Source organism: Centrocercus urophasianus, unplaced genomic scaffold (assembly GCF_019232065.1).
Source record: "Centrocercus urophasianus isolate 14NV4802_14NV808 unplaced genomic scaffold, USGS_Curo_1.0 seq_9, whole genome shotgun sequence".
Classification (NCBI taxonomy): domain Eukaryota; kingdom Metazoa; phylum Chordata; class Aves; order Galliformes; family Phasianidae; genus Centrocercus; species Centrocercus urophasianus.
The window spans coordinates 10606312-10623585 of NW_024885532.1; the positions used below are offsets into that span (position 1 = coordinate 10606312).

Consider the following 17274-nt stretch of genomic DNA (forward strand, 5'->3'; position numbering starts at 1 on the left):
ACTTTTCAGAAAGGGTGGTCAGGCACTGGAACGGACTGCCCAGGGAGGGTGTTCAAGGAAAGACTGGATGTTGTGTTGAGGGACATGGTTTAGTAGGAGCTATTGGGAATAGGTGAACGGTTGGACTGGGTGATCTTTTAGGTCTTTTCCAACCTTGGTGATTCTATGATTCTATGATTCTATGATTCTAAGATGCCCTGTTAGATGCCGTGTTAGATGCCCTATTAGCTGGAGCAAAGAAATACTTATATTACTATGTCTCCATTTAAATAGGTACTATTGCCCTTGAAATGTCAAATATAATATGACATGTCAATTATTGTATGTCAAGCACATGATGTATTTTCAGTCTCTGTTGATTTAGATGGGTTTTGACGTGAGCTTGACGTATTATAATGGGGCTTCTTCAGTTCAGTGAATGTCTTGAAAACAACATTGAGTGGCACATAAATCACTGCACCACCTTTCACAGGGACATTTTCCAGGATATAAAAGGGAGGCTTTGCACTCCTGTTAGGGTTTGGCCAATAATGACTCTCTTGTTCCAGGTCTAGAAGCTTGCAGTTTGCCAGTAGAGCAGAAACAGTCTGATCACAAGCTGTTTTACTCAATGATTTTTTAATTGCTTTAGGAAAAGAAAATTAAACATTTTCTAACAAGTCTTTCATAAATTATGTACCATTTGGCTTGTGTTTTGTCCAGTAATGTGTGTGTAATGCTTTAGGACTAACCATGATAGTTAGCAACATAACCTGTTCCTTACCATGTTTACCACAAGTATGCATCTAGGCTAAAAAACTCTATACATCATTGCAGACAGTAAGTAGCATTCACTGACTGCTAGCAGAGTTAGACATTAGAGGAAATTATGTTTTGAATTTTTTGTACTCTATGCTTTGATACTGTATTAGTTCTTTTTAGTACTAGTTTTATTTACTAATTAGTTTATATAATAAATAAATTTACTGTTCTGCCTGAAAATCATAGGCAAGTTGGAGCCCCTTGTTACTGTGCTTGTACAAGCATACTGATAGATTCAGCCACTACCCAAAATGATGGTAAGTCTAAGGTAGTAAGATGAGGAAGAAGGAAGGGGGAATGATATATGGTAGTATCCCCAATATTTTCAAACTGAGAAGTAACACAGAATGAATAAGGGACAGAACTGAGGTTATCCAAGAGATAAGTTGCACAGGAGTCCTGTGTTGTCCTCCTGATCATCTTTGCTATTAGAGTGTAAAACATTTCTTTAAAGAGAGAGGCTGTGTGTTTAATTTGAATTCATTTAATTTGAATGACACTGTTGAGTAATACAGATGCTGAAATAGTGTGAGACTTTGTAGTAGTGATGTGCTCCATAGAGGTTTTAAAAACAGTGGTTTTAGATGGGTAGTTAGGCTTCAACACCTCAGGAAAAAAACTCACCCACAGCACATGTATCTAAACCACATCTCTCCTCTAAACTCCAGTGACAGAACTGAAAACAGCCTGTCACAAACATAGATCAATAGTGGGTATTTTTTGTTGTTGCTCAATTCTTTGTCACAAAAATGAGATAGTAGAATTTAGCATCCCAATGTTAAATTCAGAGTAGTGCAGCATGCAGTAGCAGTTTGGCTGATACTCTGTAATTTTACATACCAATTCCCTGCCTGACCTGACTTTCTAGGAGATGTCTGTCAGACTTCTAATATGAAGAGCCATGAGTGGTCTGCCAGCCTGACCACGGGCCACTGAAAAGGTTAAAGATGTTCAGAAAATGACTATAATTTGCTGAACACAAAACACATTGAAATCCTGACATCTCAATTTCGTAGGCCAGCAAGCACAGCCTCATAATGCTGATAACTAACGCATTGGCAGAAGCTTTGCAGCTTTATTCTGGGCTGCATGTTCCTGTCCTTGTGCTCTGTGTACCTGCCCTCTGTATGGCAGGAGAGGACTTCCTTTGGCACAAGTACTTCTATGATATATTTCATTCATATTTTTGCTTTTTAAAAAAATCCGTGCTGTCAGCATTGCCTCCATTTGTGTAACAGGCTGGGTTGCATTTCAGTAGCCTAATATGAGACTTCAGTGAGAAGCGGATTTTTATGTCTGATGTTACAGCTAATAAAAAGAATTCCAAATGGACTTCCATTTATTCAAGCGAAGAAGGAAAATGTGGGCTTGGAGATGGGAATGTCCAGGGAGGATTAAGGAGCGTAATTGAAGTAGACGTATTTCCTACAGCAGTATTTGTGGGGAAAAAAAAGAAAAATGTATGCAAACACATAAAGTTAGGTGTATGTGTCCAATGTGACACTGGATCAGGTTGCCCAGAAAAGTTGTGGTAGCCTCATCATTGTGAGTATTCAGAGCTGGGTTGGATGGGGCTTTGAGCAGCCTGACCTAGTGGAAGGTGTCCTGGCCTATGGCTGGGGTTTGTGATGGATGATCACTTCCAAGCCAAACCTATCTATGATTTAGTTCTGTTACCTAGATTCAAACTGATCATGAATTTTCCCAGTGAGCCACCTCTGAGCAACTTATCACTGTGGCCCCCAGTTCATGTGATAATAGTCCTCCACTCTATGTCCGTCCCACACAATGTAAAGGAATACAAAAGCAAAGAAACAAAAGCTGCAATGGGAAGGGTGAGCCTCTCTCTCTATTCCTCCTGAAATGTGTTTTCTGCCTACTGTATAGGTGTCATGAAGTACTTTGAACAACGGCCCACAACTCGGGGTTCCAGCCAGTGTCAGCAGGGACCCCATTTCCAGGCTACAGGGTCAGATGTGTGGCATGTCTCATTCAGGCCATCACTCTTGATAATTGCAGTCATCTTGTTTCACCTTAAGCTGAATGCCTGTCTGATTCCTTTACCTGCCCAACGCTCTCTATCTCACCATAGTTACAGCAATATCATTCTGTCATGCTGAGAGGGAGTTTTATTTTTCTTCTTTTTCTTCTATATGTGCCTCATCCAAAATGAACAATTGTGACTGCAAAATGCTTTGATAATGATCCCTTCTTACTGCAAGCTAAGGCTGCAAATGTTTCAGGAAATTATGGAGGTTTTTGATCATGGAAGTTCTGGTATGTTCCATCCCATTTAACAAAACAGAACAAAACAACATATGTTCAGGGTTGAGTTTTGCTAGATTTTAACAGACTCTGATTTCTCTAGTAAAAGCTTGACTGTATGCACATTGGTTGTTCTTAATTACTAAACTGACAGTATTTGTTGGTGCTTTATCTGGTGAGTGAAACTGTAAGATCTCAACTGTTAAGCAAACAGAGACTTTAATAGATAAGGGGTGGGAAGATAGCCAGAAGCGGTGGTGGGGATTGATTGATTGAATGATTTTAAGAGGATATTCTAACAAAATTCTATTTAGTACTACTTTTAAGTAGTCACAATGTGCTTTTAAAGCTTTTTTTTAATCAAATGTTAATTTTGCTGAGGTTCACTCACTGTTTCCTCTGCAGAGCAAATTTGTCAGTAAAACCTCTTCAGGGAAGCTCTGTCGTCATTCATTTCACTGTGTTTTCTCACTGTTTTCCACTGGAAATTTGTATTTGTTTTGGATCTTATATGAGGGCAAAAAATGGTGGTTATTGATAAAGAGTTGAAGCTCTTAAGCCAAAGATCCCGTTACTGAAGATGTAGGAGATTGGTGCTTTCAGGGGAGCAGCAGAAATTCCAGAGACCAGTGAACTGCATGCTGGGTCAGCACAACTGATTTTGAGTCTAGATTAATGCATAGGAAACCTGTAGCAAAACAAGAGGCCGCTGGATCCTAGACCAGTGCTCCTGACCACAAGTTTGAGATACTTGAAATTCAGAACACACTCTTCTAGATGCTCAGATCTGTTGACCCTTTGGGACTTGAAAACTGCAGTTGGCAGAGCACTAATGAGCAACATGCATAAATTAGCAAGGTTAACAGAGTGGCCCATTATTACAGTCCCTTGATTTTCAGCATTGTAGGAGATGCGGGAGGGGCTGACGTGCCCACTTCAGAGGCAGCAGCAGCCAGACAGATGCGCTTCGTTTCTGTGCGAGTTTCCCTTTGTAACCGCCTGAGCTTCGAAGTGTGAAAATAAATGGCGGTGATAGTAGTGTAAAAAATAAATACAGCACATGATAACAAGGCTGTAGAAATATACTTCAGCACTAAATAGAACAAGTAGCGTCTTGTGGATGAAAGAGGTCTGATGCGTGTTTCTAAGTCATCTGCAAGAAATCCGTGCAAGCAATTCAGTTGGTGACTGGATGATGCTTCTAATCATATGGGAAGTGAGTTCCTACCTTCTTCCTTGAGGCAGTTACAAATTGAAGGAAAAAATGTGGTATCTGAAAATGGTGACTATTCAATCTCTTGTCAAACAGGGCTCGTTTGACTACAGTAGTTTTCAAAGATTGCCAGTTCTCTCTCTGTTTCATCAGCATTTTTTCTAAATATTTACAATATAATTACATATATTATAAATAATACTTATGGAATAACTCTAAATAAAATTTCATAAAGCTGCAAGCGTGCGGTTCTGTCTGTGCTTAGGGAAGGGCTGGGTCAAAAATCTTTTGTCTGCAAGGCTTGTTCAACTTTACATATTTTTGTCCTTTTCTGAACAAAACATTCAATGCCTCTTGGAAATAGCAGAATAATTCCCCTCAAGTAATTGAATACTTGATGTCCCAGAGGGAGACACACCCCCTTCAGCCAGTGGGAAAACATTTCTTATCAGGCAAGCGCATTGTGTTACATTTCAGAAAAATTGAAGAGGCAACATCATGTAAATCTTACCCAGTTTAAATCCTTGCATGAGAACTTTCTTATAAACCCACACACAAGTCATAGTTGGGAAGGCATAGTTAATATAACCAGCCAAACCCTCGCTCAGATTTTACTTTGGCAGAGCTGAAGCACGCATAGAGTGAAATCCTGACCCTGTCTTTTGACAGCAAAATGTCATCAGGATTTTGTTCTTGCCTTTTTATAGACGTCTGTTCCCATCCTAAAGGCTTCTGTAGTTTTTCCCAGCCAGGGACTGACTAACTACCCTGATCCCTGTCCACACAGTTGTTTGAGTGCAGGAGCATGAGAACATGCAGCCCATGCAGCCAGCTGGACTCATGGAAGCCCAGAGGACTGGAGCTGCTTGGCTACCAGCCTGATTCATGTCTTCAAAAAGGGTTGTGGATAATTTGGGTGGAGAACAGAGACTTTATAGTCTGTCTCTGAGTGCAAGTGGAACAATTTCTAAAGCAGCAAAAAGATCTGGAGAAGATATATTTCTTTATATTTCTTAGTACAAAATGCACAATATGGATTTATGCAGATTGTCTACCAATGTAATTTTGCTCTCAATCAAACCTTGTGCTTTCTGTAATCTCTTCAGATAGTTAAAGCAGTGCTGCCTTGTAAGAAAGCATTAAAAAAACCAATTCATGGAAACTGAAGTTTCCCCTTCCAGCTGGGAGAGTGTATCTTTGACTCCACTGAAGACACTGGAAGTTTTGCCAGACTTTCTGTGGGCCTGCATCCAAACCAGATATTTTTTTCATTTTTGAACTGATGTAGTGATAACTAAGGAATTGTTGAAATTCACCTGTTTGGTACATTTGAATGGTTGGTAAGTGTAGCTTAATTACAAGTGCAAAGACTGTCTACTCACAGTTAACTGTGAAGAGTCCTGACTCAGCGTCACGGGAGCCCCCAGTGCCTGCCCACCTCACTTCCCCAGCTCCCACTAAGCAGCAGGTTTGTGACGCTAGAAATTGAAGGGGAGGTGAGTGGGGAGGCAATGAAGGATCTGTCTAGGAGGGAGCCTAAGGCGAGGCAGTCACCCCCATGCCTTGAGACTGCCTCTGTCAGGAAGGAAAGAAGGATGATTGTGGTGGGCAACCTGGTGCCTGGGTCAGGGACATAACTAGAAAACTCCCAGAGTTGGTTAGGTCCACTGATTACTTTCCATTGCTTGTAGTTCAGGTGGGCAGTGATTAAATTGCTCAGAGAAGCCTACAAACTATGAAAAGAGATTTCAGGGGTTTAGGGTGGTTAGTTCAAGAAGCGCAAGTGGTCTTTTGTTCTGTACCTTCAGGGGCAGCGAAGTACACAGAACGGGCTTGGAAAGCACAAGTAATGAGTAATTGGCTCAGAGTCTGTTGTCGAGGCAGAAACTTTGGGTTTCTTGATCAAAGAGCAGTTTATGTGGCCCTGGCTTGTTGTCCAGGTGCTTGTGAAATCCACCTGTCTCAAAGGGGGAAACGAATCCTAGTGCAGGAGCTAGCAGGGCTTATTGGAAGAGCTTTAAAATAGCTACAGTGGGGGAAGGGGACAAAACAGGGCTCACCAGAGAGGAATGTAGGGGAATGATGCTTGAGCTGGTGGTGAAGCAGATGTCTCAGCTGAAGTGCATCTACACCAATGAGCACAGCATGGACAGCAAGCAGGAGCAGATGGAAGCGATTGTGCACCAGGCTATAACATAGCTGCTATTACCAAGACATGATGGGAGCACTCTCATGACTGGAGTGCTGTGATGGATGGCTACAAGCTCTCCAGAAGGGATAGACAAGTAAGGAAGCGTGGTGGTTTGGTTCTTTATATTAAAGAGTGTTTTGATGTTGAAGAGCTTGGGTTGGGAGTGATAAAGTTGAGTGCCAATGGATAAGGATCAGGGGGAAGGTCTGTAGGGGAGACATCTTAGTGGGGTCTGTTATAGACAACCTAATCAGGATGAAGAGAAGGACAAGGCATTCTATGAGCAGCTTGCAGAAATTGTGCGATCACCAGCATTCGTTCTCATGGGGGACTTCAACTTCACTGACATAAGTTGGAAATATAATACAGCACAGAGGAAGCAATCGAAGAGGTTTCTAGAGTGTGTGGAAGATAGCTTCCTTACGCAGCTGGTATGAGAGTCTACCAGGGGTGGTGCCCTGCTAGACCTGCTCTTCACTAACAGAGAAGGACTGGTGGGAGGTGTGAAGCTGGGGACTGTCTTGGGCAGAGTGACCATGAAATTGTAGAATTCTCCATTCTTGGAGATGTCAGAAGGGTGACTAGCAAAACTTCTATCTTGATCTTCCAGAGGGCAGACTGTGTCCTGTTCAGGACGCTTGTTGCAGGAGTCCTTTGGGAGTCGCTCCTTAAGAGTGAAGGGGTTCAGGAAGCCTGGACACTCCTCAAGATGGAGATGTCCACAAGAACAGGATGTTCCTCAGTGCTGTATGGCAAGCCGTAGGGGAAGAAGATCGGTGTGGATGAACCAGGAACTATTGTTGAGACTCCAGAAGAAAAAGAGAGTCTATGTCCTCCAGAAAAAGGGGCAGGCTACTTGGGGAGATTACAAGGAAGTTGCTAAGGTATGCAGGGAGGAAGGCAAAAGTCCAGCTTGAACTCAGATTGGCCACTGCAGTAAAAGAGAACAAGAAATCCTTTTGCAAAATATGAACAGTAAGAGAACAATCAAGGAGAATTTCCATCCTTTACTTGATGCAGTGGGGAATGTGATCGCTGAGGATATGGAGAAGGCTGAGGTCCTCAACACCTTCTATACATCTGCCTTTAATAGGCAGATCAGTTATCCTCAGGGCACTTTACGCCCTGATCTGGAAGTCTGGGATTCTACACAGAATACACCCCCGGTGATACAGGTGGAGACGGTTAGAGAGCTCCTCCTCCATCTGGACTGCAGCAAGTCCATGGGACCAGACGGGCTCCACCCTTGGGTGCTGAGGGAGCTGTCAGGGTTCGAGCTGCTCTTGGCTACCTACGAGCATTCCTGGTTATCTGGAGAGATCCCAGAGGACTGGAGGCTTGCCGATGTGACTCCCATCTACAAGAAGGGCTGTAAGGAGGATCCAGGGAACTACAGGCCTGTCAGCCTGACCTCGGTACCGGGGAAGGTTATGGAGCAAATCATCTTGGGTGAGATCACGCGGCACATACGTGGTGTCCAGGGATTCAGGCCCAGCCAGCACGGGTTCATGGAAGGCAGGTTGACCAACCTCATCTCCTTCTACGATTGGGTGACCAGCCTGGTAGATGAGGGAAAGGCTGTTGATGTAGTCTACCTAGACTTCAGCAAAGCTTTTGATACGGTCTCTCACAGGCTTCTTCTGGGGAAACTGGCTGCCCATGGCCTGGACAGCTATACCCTACTTTGGGAAAGGAACTGGCTAGAGGGCCGTGCCCAGAGGGTAGTGGTTAATGGAGCTGGTGACCCGTTACCAGCTTGGGGCTGAGTGGCTGGATGACTGTGAAGAGGAAAGGGACCTGGGGGTGTTGGTTGATGCTCTGCTGAACACGAGCCGACAGTGTGCCCAGGTGGCCAAGAGGGCCAACGGCATCCTGGCCTGCATTAGAAATAGTGTGGCCAGCAGGAGCAGGGAGGTGATCATCCCCCTGTACTCAGCACTGGTGAGGCCGCACCTCGAGTTCTGTGTTCAGTTTTGGGCCCCTCACTACAAGAAAGACATTGAGGCCCTGGAATGTGTCCAGAGAAGGGCAACGAAATTGCTGAGGGATCTGGAGCACAGATCTTATGAAGAGCGGCTGAGGGAGCTGGGATTGTTCAGTCTGGAGAAGAGGAGGATCAGGGGAGACCTTATTGCACCCTGCAACTTCCTGAAGGGAGGTTGGGATGAGGAGGGGTTCAGCCTCTTCTCCCAGGCAACAAACAGGACCCAAGGAAATGGCCGCAAGTTGTACCAGAGGAGATTTAGGTTAGACATAAGGAAAAACTTTTTCTCTGAGAGAGTGGTCAGGCACTGGAATGGCTGCCCAAGGAGGTGGTGGAGTCGCCGTCCCTGGCAGTGTTCAAGAGGCATCTGGATGAGGAGCTATGAGATACGGTTTAGCAGCTTGTGGTAGAGATGGTAATGGGAGGACAGTTGGACTACATGGTCTTGTAAGTCATTTCCAACCGTATAAGTCCATGATTCTATGAACTCAAAAGTGCAGTGTGAGACTTGATGGGGTAGAAATTAGGTATATGTCAGTGATGCAGAGAATAAAAGGAATGGCTACCCTCATGGTGCAACCAATCCATACAAGGACAGTAAAAGGATACTGTATTCCAGCATGTAGATAGTGGTCATGGATTTTTCTTTCTCAGAAATTCTATGGCGGAAAGGTTTCTACAACTTTGAGGGTTGCCTTCTATCCCAGAGTAGTTGGAGCCACTAGAAATCTTTCCGATTCTAGCAGAAATAATGAAAATGTGAAGATGTAAGTAATCTGCCCATGTAAATATCTTCATGGGGGACAAAATTTAGCTCGTAGAAAGGAGGTGGCCGGAATGCCCAGAACCTTGATGGTCTTTTTTTTTCCATAGGAATAAACCACAAATGCAAGGAGAGACAGTGGAGTTTCTTCATGCTGAAGTAATATGTTTTTACATCCCTCATGGATTTGAGCCTCACTGTATTTATTTGCTATGCATAAGCAAAATACTGAAAAAGATGTAGCAAGGAGATTGTAATCTAAATGAAGATCTACACAGATATGCGTGACTGTAGATGCAGGTTCAAGTTATCATTTTGAATATACCTAGCATCTTGCACTTCAGAAATACACCAATATTCCTCATTGTTAATGAAAATGTATGGTGGCACAGTTTGCATGGCCTCTGGGGGTGTAGTAACTATTTTGATTTCTAGAGTATTTTATCATATTCTTTTATAAAAACTTCCTTTCATTAAGAGAGGGAGCTGTGGAAAAAAATAAAAATCTCAGGCTTTATTGTTTGGATGGGAGTTTTAGAAGAAAAAATTGTACTCACTCAAGTATGACCTTGCATTCAGTAATTCTTTTTTCCCCAGATAATTAAATTACTTCATCTCTTTTTCTTATACAGGTTAAATAGGTATGACACTTCATCTCTGCAATAGATGCATTCTTTGCTGTAGATATTCTCAGAGAGAGGAGCATTGTGAAGGGCTATGGGCCATATGAAATTGTTTTTTGAGATAGCGTTCTCTTGAGTGTGGCAGTTCATCTTTTCATATTATAGCTGAAGTGTACGTGTCAATGGAGTCAACTATTTAGTAGTTAACAGAATCTGTTTGATGGCAGTGTTACAGTTGACCACCCTGAATTGCATTATACAGAGGTATCCAGGGTAATAAAATCTTTAACATATTGATAATGAGCCTTCTGAGCAGGAAGGAAAGAAGAAAAGGTCACTCACATGAGCTCCAGTCCCAGTGGATGTGGTGTCCTAATTTAATGTCATTGACTGGGTGAGATATTATGTGACAGTTTTGTCCGCTAAGGATATACAAGAGAGTTTTTAATTATCAGTAAGATGATCAGTTCCACATTTCTTGGTATAAGCATTAAGAGGAGGTGGATACATAGGTAAGAGTTGTCACTATACAGACATTGGGAATGACTGCTGTGCAACAGTACGAGAAATCAGAATCAGAGGTACAAGAATAAAGAGAAAAAATGGTGAGCAAGTTAAAACGTGCAGGCAGTGCTGCAGTAGGAAGTGGAGCAACAGCACTAGTCCTGCAAGCAACCAGAACAAAAGTGATAGGCATGAGCATGTACATTCTCATCTAGTTTCCACACTGAAGATTTCGGCTCAGCTCGTGTCTCCAACATGAAAAATATGTATGGATCAGAAAGGAACAGGAGAGGTAAAAAGCAAAGCCCTGTGCTGTCAAAGCCAAGTTGGAAATGCTCAGTTACCCAATTTTCTGCAGTTTAGAAGGAGTTTCAGGAGTTTAAGTTGCCTATGCTTGACTATGGCTGAATGTAGTTTTGAAGGAATCATTTTATTTCTTTGTATGAGCTTGCCCAGATTTTGATTTTTACAGTGGGATATCTGCAGGTAGAACAAGTTGTCATACTGGAGTGAATTTTCTGTTTCCCAAACTGGGAGTAAATGTTTAAATAATGCACACAGTGCCTAAGTACAAGTTAGTTAACGTGTAAGTCCTGTGCTCTTTTACACAGTAAGTCTCTGGGGTACCACTTTGCTAGCTATTGAACAGCATAAAATAGACGGGAGGCTCTGGTGGAGGCATTTTTGGCATGTCATTTCAAAGTTCATCACAGGCTTGATTTATAGCATTGCTCTATCTCACAGGCAGTGTGTTTTGCAGACCTGGTCCTCCAATCATATCTGAGGGAGATGCTGAAACATGTCACACATGTTTTTTGGCCCAGCTCCTGTTCCTCAATAATCCATCACAAAGGAACAGAGTGAAATGTGTGTGCTTGGGTCTCAGTCTAGCGTGGAGCTGGAATACAGCACTGCTATGGGAGCTGGAAAGCACTCCCAGAGCATCACCACAGCTCAGGAGGATCAAGCAGCCATCTCATTCTCATGTCTCAGTTTAACACAGCTGCTAATGGATCATTCTGGTAAGACATGCTGCAGTTGACATTGGCACTTTTCCCAGTAGGGCCCCAGGCTCTTTCCCACTGGCAGAAGTTTGTTCCACTTACAGACATTCAGTTCCACTGCAGCTGGAGGGATGTAACATCCTGTAGTGCTGCAAGGCAGCTCAACAGTTCAAGTGGCTTCAGCTGATCTCAGTGGAAATAAATGCTATGGATGAAGTTGTGGTCAAAGATATGGGGATTTTTTTTTTTTTTTTTTTTTGTGACCACTGTGGACAGGAGCTTAGAATCATAGAATATCCCAAGTTGATAGGGAACTGTAACAATCATCAACTCCAATATAGGAGCACAGGAATGGCCATATGGGGCCAGATCATAGGATCTTTTTGCCTGGACTCTGCTTGTTATTCAGATTGCCTCTTGTCTATGTCTCACTTACCCATGTGATTTTCCTATGTAGTATATGTAACTGTTTGTGTATATTGCCACATTTGTCCTTTCTTTCTTTCTTACACAAAAGGTGTAATTTCTAGTATAAAATCACCTTTGCACAGACACTGATAGAAGGACACTGCACTTGCACACTTTGCACTTGCACACTGATAGAAGTAGCTAGCACTGATACAACGAGGCAGATGCTTGCTATTCATGAAACATTAATTAGGGTCTGAGAGAGGAGAAAAAGTACATATGTATTTATGCATGTACATCTGTTTGCCTGTGAACAGGACACAGCAGAAACTTTGTATTAAAAAAAAGAAAGGTGTGTAAATATTTGAGGGGATAACTTTAGCTGTAGTAGCTATGGTAATATAAACTGTAATGAAAAATAATGCATATTACATTTAATCATGGTCAAATACACAGTGTTTGTGAAGTTATTTTCACTGATACCCTGAGCAGTAACATAACATTGTGAGAGCTATCAGAAAATGAAATTACATTATGTGAAAAGCTGCTAGGAAGGAAAGTAATTGAGAGCTGGAAACTAGGGAATGCGTTTCAGTTCCCTCTTTCAAACACATACAGACTACTGAGATCTTGCCTGTTACCACCTGAAACTTGAAGGTCTTAAACTGAGAAAAGGGCACTTGGTCTTCAGAGAGATTAGCTCCCTGATTGGGCTGTGTGCTGCTGAGTGTGGGTTAACTTGATTCTGAAGTGTCCTGAAGGAATCAAAGTAAATGTGTTGGGATCACTTTTGTCTCTGTCTGTCTGTCTGTCAGCTCTGTGAGCCTTAGCATAGTCTTTTACAGTGAGCTGCTTGAAATCCAGAGTTATTCGCTTAAGAGCTCTGAATCCTATAAATGCTAAAAGGAGCCGGAACTCGCCATGTTTCTGCAGCCCAGTGCCCTCTGAATTGCAAGCTAATGCTAGAGGCCTGAAGATGTTCTTCAACTGCTCACTGCAATACTATCTGCAGATATATAATACTGAATTTTCTGCTTTTATTTCATTTGACTGCACTTTTAGTTACTGTGAATGAAAGGCTGGCCAAGAAAGTATGTGTGTCTCATAAATGAAGAATTCACATTGCTACATTTATGGTATAACAGCTAATTGTCACTGTGGAAGGGGGTTACACTCCCCTTATCCTTGGCCATCTTCTCCATTGTGTCAGGGCAGGCACTTGGCAGACTCCACTATTTAGGAAACTAAATGAACAAAAGCAAACAAGCAGCTCAGTTTCCTCTTTTCAGAGTTGACTTTTCATCATCATGTGTCCCTAAGCTGGCTCACTGCACAATCAGACAAGAGCTTGTGCTGGCACAGAGGAAGCAACTGGAGCAGGACTGTCCTGTTATGTCAGCTTAACCAAATCACATCCTTCAACAGCCTGAAAAACACATGAGGACCACAGTTTGCATTATGCCTACTTTGCAGAGCGTGCTCTGGCTTGCCAAACCTGTTATCCAGACTCAGCAGCTGTGATGTGCCAGATCCTCTGGTGCTCCTCACAGAAGAGCAGAGGGGCAGTGCCAATAAATGCAGGTGTTTTGTCCCAAAGTGAAGTCAGCATGTTTTTAGCAGCCACAGACCCACTGGTAAAGCAGTGGTAAGTCTCACATCAGCTACAGGACCAACTAGAGGAGAGGGTAAACCTGTGAAGGATGCTATATGGTACAGTTTGTCCAAGCTTTTGCCAGGTTGCTGGGACACTGGCAAGGCCATGAGCCTCATGGTTTGGTGGCAGAAGGTAACACTGCATTTGCAACATTGAGCAGGCTGTTTCTGTAAAGCACTTGTCACCATGTGGCACATTTTATTGTATCACTGAACACACTTCAAGGCCTCAGTAGTAGACATACTGCTGTCACTGAGCAGCTCTGCTCTGCGTATTGCTCAGAAAACACAGGGTTAGTGTAGAAGCACTGTGTGTGCTTTTAGCAGCATTACTGCAGTCTGTATGAGGAGCAAAGGCAGAACACCGAACACCTAAGGCAGCATTCATAGAAAGGGAAAATAATTTAGCTTTACCAGACTTGTTCTAATCCCCATTGAATGCAGAACAGATAAGAATGGAGATCTCGATGGCCATCTACTGGCGAAACCTGAGTCTTTGTTTTAGCATGCAGACTTTTGCATCAGAGAAAAGCGCTTGGATGTACTTGAATTGTAAAAACACGTTTTCACTTCTAGCTAGAAATAACAAGTTTTATAAATTAACTTAAATGCTCCCATCCAAAAAATGTCTGATTTCATTCATTCCACCCTGTGAAAAGTAATGACTATAGGTGTTGCAGCTGCTTTTGGAAGCAACCAACTATCTCTCAAGATTTATGTTAGTGCAATACTTTCAGTAACAATATAGAAATTACACTGTTTTTGGTAACGATGAGTTGCAAATAAATGTCAAACTGATGAGCCAGAGCCAGAACACAATTTTCTTCTTTGTTATTTTACCTTTCAAACTTGATGTATCAGCAGTAATTGGATATAACCTGCAATTTCCCCGAGATGTTGCACATCATGTTGATCCTATTGTTAAACCCCACCTTGAGTTTTGAAGGCTTCCTGAGATCTTGGATGTCAGCAGGAGAGCTGACAGCTCCTCAGGGCACCCTGGCAGCTCACAGCTGCTGATGCTCTTCCAGGTCTTGATTCTGGGCAGTCTGCAAGAGATGTCTGATGTCAAGAGAGGCTACTGCTAAAGATGTTTTTTTTCTTTAAAGATATTTTCAAAAATTTTTACATTACCTTAAGCATATTGTAAACAGAAAAAAAAAAAAAAAGGAAAAAAAAGAATCATTACAAAAAGCAGACAGCTTTGAGTTCCCAATCATTTTCATTCTCAAAGAGTTCATGCTTTGTGATGCCACTGAATAGTAATTCTGAAGCTCTGTAATGACCAGAGCCACCTGGCCAAGCTCAGTGGCCTTCATCAGGCACAGAACTTGGTTTTGAGGACTTCGGGGTTTTTTTCTGTCTATGCGATCTGTTTAGTTATTTTGTAGAAAATACTCAAGAAAGTGGAGCATTTCAGAGGGTAGTGATGCACAGGAACAGGTTGCCCAAGGAGGCTGTGGATGCCCCATCCCTGGAGGCATTCAAGGCCAGGCTGGATGTGGCTCTGGGCAGTCTGGTCTGTGGTTGGCGACCCTGCACATAGCAGGGGGGTTGAAACGAGATTATCACTGTGGTCCTTTTCAACCCAGGCTATTCTATGATTCTGTGTTTTCCCTTTACTGCTCCATGACCAACAAGAAGGACTGAACTGAAAGTCACTGTGAGAGGTACGAACCTCAGGAAGCTGAACCCATCAGGAACCCATCTTTATGTTCTTTTTAAGGCTTCCCATGGTGTCTGCAGTTGCACAGTGATAAGGCCTGTACTGGGCTGGCAGTGTCAGGTAGGACCTGGCCCTTTCTCCACCTGTGAGACCTGCACTATAGGATGCCCCTGCAGCAAAGGGGCTGGAGGAGATCCCCCTGTGGTATGCGCTCAGCTGTCTCGTGTGTACCTTCTGCTGACCAGCGTGTCACTTAGCCTGCAGTGCTGAAGGAAGGCATGAGGTTATGTTTGCTGTTCCCTGCTGGCGGTAACCTTTCTCCTTGTGTGCACAGCTCGTCAAGGCTGTGGAGCTCACGATGGACAATGGTAATGCACAGCACTTTCTGTGCCTTATTTGGCTATTCCCCTGTCACCTATAACCAGGTAGCCCTGATGCTTCACTTTTTAGGAAAAGGGATTAAAAAAAAACTGAGAAATGGCAGCATGGATTGTGTGGCACCACTGTATGCTACCCTCTCCTGTATAAATCTCTGAGAAAGTGAGAGCAGCATGCAGTGAGGTCACCTTCTGTACGTGACAAGTAGCTTTTTATGAGGTGGCGACTGTTCTCAAGGTTCGTTTTTTTTCTCAGTTCTGGCAGCATTGTAAGCTCGATCCTCCTCCCATTTGAACAAGCTGTATTTTTCAGGATCTGAACACTCAGTTACAAAACAGGCTCTTAAGACAGCTCATAAATCATGCAGCAAAAAAGTGATGCCCAAATATTTATTTTTGCAGCTAAAGATTTTCTGGTCTTGTGTGCTGCACTGTGTACCTTCAGTGCTGAGCTTTAAAATTTGATTTACACATTTGCTTTTTATTTTAGCTGGTGGAATGTTAAAAAGAGAATCTGGGGTACTCTGACCGATCTCAGTGATTCATCTAACTCAAGACTTTTATTTGCCCTGAGATGCAGATGCTTCAGTACAATTCCTTAGCCATTTCTGCAGCAGCTAAACATATCTGTATTCTTGTCACATAGTTAAAGTGCTGATGTGTCTTACTCTCTAGAGGACTCCTTTTTGCTAGTTAATGTTGATATAACGACCCTCTGCCCATTTCATCCTGTACTTCAGAAATCCCCTGTATGCCCATTTACACATATTGTACTTTAGGCAATAATAATTAATCTGAAAAATCTCTTTGCCTGAAGGTGAAGTATAGCTGTATATTAAGTGTTAAGAGAAAAATAAAGTTGTCAGAGAATTCTTCTTTTTTCAGCAGTGCTTTAAGTTGGAATTCTACTGTAAGAACATGCAGACAAAAAGAAAGTGCAATTTGGACTGCCACAGTTTGAGACTTAAAGATTTGAAATGCATAAGTTGAAACATCAGTGAAATCACATGCTAGTTGCATGAGATGCCTAAAATTTTAACCCAAAACAATCATCAGCAAACTTCAGAAATCTCTAGAAATGAAGTTTATCCCGGAACAGCTATAGCTGCAACAACAGTGGCTATTGTCACAGATTGAATCTTGGTGTTGACACGGGAGCTTCTCAGTGAATACCTCACTATCGATATTTCCAGTTCCATTCTTAGTATCTTAGCTTCCCCAGAGGTTCATGCTTTTTGGGAGCACATTCCATTTCCTTCCCTATGATTCATTTTCATTTGACAGTCAGAAGTTATTTCAGGAGCTGAGAACTTCCACGTTGAGAGTTTAAAAGAGCTCGCTGATGTCAATAAACCTGGGAATGTGGTGGAAGTTCCAGAAAGTTGAGGAAGGGTAATGTTGTTCACACACTCGAAACAGCTGAGCAAGCTACTATAACTGTAGGTGAGCACAGCCGCTGTGCAGTATAACTGTAATGGAGCTGATAAGGAAATCAATGGATAATGATTTATAGGTAGGTAATATAGTTAGCAGAGATCAATAAGGGTTTGGTTCATGTACCAACTTGATAATATTCTTGGCACCAGTTTGTCTAGCTCAAGGCAAGTGCATTGTTGTAGCAGAATTTCTTCAAGAATTTGACTCAATGTGTACTGCGTTTATAAACTAAAATAATATGACTTTTAATACTACATTTTAGTTGCTTAAAATTGGGATAACTGATAGGACATTGGAATAAATGGAGTAAATCTTCTGTGAGTGTATGCATTTTTTTGTGGAAGGTTCCCTGGCCCTGTGCTACTGCTAAATTCAGTGGTCTGAA

At 42.5% G+C, this 17274-nt stretch overlaps 1 protein-coding gene across 3 annotated transcripts in view; it reads left to right on the top strand.

Moving 5' to 3' along the window:
- KLF12 (Kruppel like factor 12) overlaps positions 1–17274 on the top strand; it is a 267563-nt gene that overhangs the window by 223915 nt on the left and 26374 nt on the right. The window lies entirely within an intron of this gene.